The sequence below is a fragment of the Vicia villosa genome, unplaced genomic scaffold, assembly GCF_029867415.1.
Source record: "Vicia villosa cultivar HV-30 ecotype Madison, WI unplaced genomic scaffold, Vvil1.0 ctg.000058F_1_1, whole genome shotgun sequence".
NCBI classification, from domain to species: Eukaryota; Viridiplantae; Streptophyta; class Magnoliopsida; order Fabales; family Fabaceae; genus Vicia; species Vicia villosa.
This window is the reverse complement of record NW_026704987.1, coordinates 1,320,892-1,325,164: the sequence shown is the minus strand read 5'-3', so window position 1 is coordinate 1,325,164 and position 4,273 is coordinate 1,320,892. Positions and strand designations below refer to the sequence as shown.

General features: G+C 33.8%; 1 long non-coding RNA gene across 2 annotated transcripts; it reads left to right on the top strand.

The window, feature by feature from the left end:
- The first annotated feature begins 1,714 nt into the window (after window positions 1-1,714).
- On the top strand, window positions 1,715-3,524 carry LOC131623199 (uncharacterized). Of its 2 annotated transcripts, XR_009290163.1 has the most exons (5): window positions 1,715-1,944; window positions 2,071-2,166; window positions 2,446-2,528; window positions 2,711-2,800; window positions 3,292-3,524. It is a non-coding gene; the product is annotated as an uncharacterized LOC131623199 (long non-coding RNA). The 2 variants fall into 2 exon arrangements; XR_009290162.1 differs by having other exon boundaries at window positions 2,711-3,520.
- Window positions 3,525-4,273: the final 749 nt, after the last annotated feature.

Here is a 4,273-nt window from a genome sequence, read left to right as displayed (position 1 = left end):
ATTTCTAATCTCCTAGGGTATTTGATTTGGATATTGAGGGTGCTTATAAGAAGCTCTTGGGTCCTTGTACGAAGCCCAAGAGGAGGCTATCCGAGGGTCCTTGCATTGTAAGCCCAAGAGGAGGCTATGGGAGGGACAATCCAGGGTCCTTGCATTGTAAGCCCAAGAGGAGGCTATGGGAGGGACAAGTCGTTTGTACGAAGCCCAAGAGGAGGCATGGTATAGTTGGTTTGAGCTCTTAGAGCGATTTCACCGGGAAACCATACTCTATGTCATAACCTAAACTAATGGAGATTCTTTGCACGAAGCCCAATAGGAGGCTATGGGGAACCTAGTGTTGTACTAAGTTGAACAAGTATGAACAAACATGGACAAACATGAACAAGTATATATATATATATATATATATATATATATATATATGTATGTGACAAAGTGTGTGTATATAATGGAGTTTATGAAGGAAATATACCTGTAAGCATGATCCATTTGTATACACGGGGCTCAGGGCTTATACTCGGGGAGAGGCCCGTTGATTTTATTCAAAGCTATGCAAACAAATATTTACAAGAGACTTTGGGGCTTATACCTACATGGAGGCCCATGTTTTATTTTATAAAACATGGTTGATCGTTTTGTTAAAGGAATGCGTCGTTTGAAAAAACTGTTTGAAAGTTTGTTTTTTGAAAGAAGTTTTCTGTTTTGAACAAAAAGACTGTATAAAAAGAAAAAGGAGTGGGTCTTATACTCTCTAATATTCGAGAGGCCCCACATCGTTTTGAAAAATGAGTTGAATGATTTGAAAGTAAATTGATTACTGTTGTGAAAATAGTTGATTGAAAATGAAGTTGAATTGATGAAAACAGACAAGTAATTCTTTTGCACAGTTATGGAGTTTTAGGCTTACCTCGAAAAATGAGAAATTTGGATTTCTGAGTTTGAGGTGTTACCGTGATCCTCAAGTGATGTGCTTGGAATAAATTAGGATTTCAACAGATGTTAAGCATCCTCACCAGCAGAAAAGAAACTTCGGATAAGCTCACAGCTTTCAGCATTCCGTGATCATCCAGTAATTGTTTATGGAATTCTACAGCAAATGGAAGACCAAACAAAACAGACAAATCCAAAAGACAACAAAGAAATAATCTCGAAGTCTCGGATAAAGTTAGAAAATTCGAGTAATGTGCAACAGTAATCAAATAAAATTTTAAATGATTAACTATACAACAATAATATAAAAATATCAAATTCAAATTAAAATTAATTATAAAAGAAAATATTTTTGTGATTTTTTTCATGAAAAGATAAAATAATTAGAAACATAACCTTAAATATACATCTAATATATATTTTTGTAGTTTTATGAAAATATTTAGAAAACATAAAATTAAGTATGTATCTAATATATTTTTTTTTAGTTTTTAATAAGGATTATAAAAGAAAATTAAAATCCAATATTAAAATTAAAATACTAAACATTTTTTATGAAATATAAAATCTAAAGAAAACTAAAAGAAATAGTTAAAAAAAATTAATAATTGGGCCAGGGGTGTTAAAAAAACAGATGGAGGTACAGCCCAATATGTGACAAAAAGCTGAAAAAAAACAAAGTTGGGCCGGACCGAGTCGGGTCAAGTGTGACCGAATCCGCCCAACATCCTATCACAACCATGGGTTTGAAAACCCTAATGAAGACAAGAAAGAGGCACCGCCTCTCTTTCCATTTCTCTCACTTATTTTTGTTTTTCTTACGAGTTCTGAAAAAAGAAGAAGAAAAAAACGAAGCTTCCTCCTCTCATGGCCTCTCTCGCGGACAACAGCATAACAACAACTTGTTATCTCTCTCACTCTCTTGGTTTCTCACTCAACTCACGATTTTCTCTCTCGACGAAGACAACTTCCTCTCGGTTTCTCTTTTTTGCGAACAATCTTAACAAACAAAAGGTACTGATGTTTCTACTCATGTGTCTGGGCTTGAAAATCGTATCACCATCAATAATCAATTTCGTTTTCTTTCTTTTGTTTATGATATAGCGATAGTAGCTTATGCACTCTGTGTTCGGTTTCAAGAAATTCGCAGGTACTACAATTAACAGCAGAACTGAGATCGAAGGTGGAAATGACTTAACTGCAGCGATGAGGTGTTCGCCGGATTTTGTGTTTGAGGTATGTATCTATTTTTTTTGAGCTTCTGGAATCTACTGCAAATTTGTTGTTGTTACTGTTTTGATTCTGCACCTGTTGCAATTTGTTGCTATTGCTGAAATTTTGTTGCAAGTCTGAACATTTTCTTTGTGAATTATTGTTATGGTGCTAAACCGAATTCTTGTTGCTGCTGCTTCGGATTTGTTGTTAACTGTATGCTGAATTTTAGTTTTTACTTACAGCAATAATAACTCAAACTATATGTGTTTCTGGTGATTTTTATGTTACGGGAAAGCAAAGGTTCAAAGCAACAACAATATTGAGACTGAGAGTGGAGATGACTTACCTACGGCGAGGAGATTTTCGCCGGATTATTGTTGAAGGTATGTGTGAATTCTGTTTGCTTCTGAAACTATGCCATGACTGTTGCGTTTCTGTTGCAATTGTTTTTGATTCTGAACCTTGCTTTGAGTTGTTGTTGTGATGCTGAATTTTCGAACCTTCTGCTTGCTGCCAATTGATTTCTTCTAACAACTTTGCTTAACAGCTTTGCTTCTTGTTGTAGGCTTTTGATGAAGGTGATGCCATAACACCTCTCTTTGAACTTGCTTCAAGACTTGAAGATGGACTTCAAGTTGGAACTCTCCACACCAAGGTATGAAGAATTTCTTCTTCACTCTCTTTCAAGAAACTTTCTAACTAGAAACTCTTATTTTTTCCAAGTAATTTTCTTTGGTTTGAAGAATTTCTCCTTCTTACAAAGAAACATGGAAACTATAAGAGAAGAGAAAGAAGTGAGAAAGCTAGTAGTATAGTAACTTTGGTGTGATTTGCAATGAAGAGAACACTTCTATTTATAGGAAAAGCTTAGGATGTGTTTGGCATAAAAATAAACTTGATTGGCAAGTTTCAATCATTGCAAGATAAGAAAAAGAATAAGAATATTCTTTATGTCATTATGCAAAGATATTTCTTATGATATGAATCATGCAAGTGGGCAAGAAAATCTCTCTTTGATTCTTTTTTTTTTCTTGAATTATCCCTTTGCTAAATACACCCCTTTTTGTCTTGATTTGGGCTTTTGAATACTTTGTTGAACTTTTGCTAATCTCACCCCTTTCTGTTTTCTTTTTCATGTTGCATGAGGACTTTGAAGAAAGCATGAAGAAGCTTGAACTTGAAGGATGGAGATTTGAAGATTGTAGAATTCAAGAAAGTCTTTGAAGCTTTATTTTTCTTTTCCTTGTAATTCCAACTTTGTCTGAATGGAACTTTGAAATGATGTAATTCTTGAATTTTGGATAAAGTCCCTTTTGTAATTCATTTGAAAATTGGAACTTTTTTTCATGTAAAGAACTCCATTTGTAAATGCTTGAATTTCTCTTAGAATTTGAATGAAATTGTTATTCAAACATGAAATTTGAATATTCTTGAATGATCTTAAATGAAATTTGAATTCCTTGTAAATGTTGAAAATTTGAATGATCCCTTTTGAAAGGAAATGGTGGAATATCCTTGAAGTAGTGAACTTTTGAATTTCAAGTCTTGAAACATATTCTTGCACCATGAATTTGAAATGATCTTGAATTAAAATCCTTGAATCCATGATCTTGAATCATTTTTGAAATAATTTTCCAACAATGGACTAAACATGATATTTTCTTTGCAACTTTGATGAAATTTCCATTGGATATTTTCATAGGGATTATTTGAAGATGATTGAAACCTTTGATTGACTCCCTGGGGATTTTTAGGGTTTCCCAAATGTGATCCCTGATTTCAGTCCATGATAGTTCAAAACCCTAATTTGATGATTTGTTTGACCAATCTCTGGGTGAGGGATGTTTTGAACCAATGAATTAGGTCAAAATGATGCACTTGATGTCTTGATCCCATTTCCCAAGTCATTATGTCAAATTCTGAGTAAAAGTCAAGAGTATGTTGTCTTCAGTCAAAACCCTAATTCAGTCGATTTAAAGCTGTTGAGCTTGTTGAAGTGAATCTTTGAGGACCAAATGTTGATTTTAGATGAAGATGATTCATTGAGATGAAGGGAGAACAAAACCCTAATTGAATGTTACTTGTACTGATGAGTGATTTCTTGATTAAATCCTGCTGAGTCACAAGT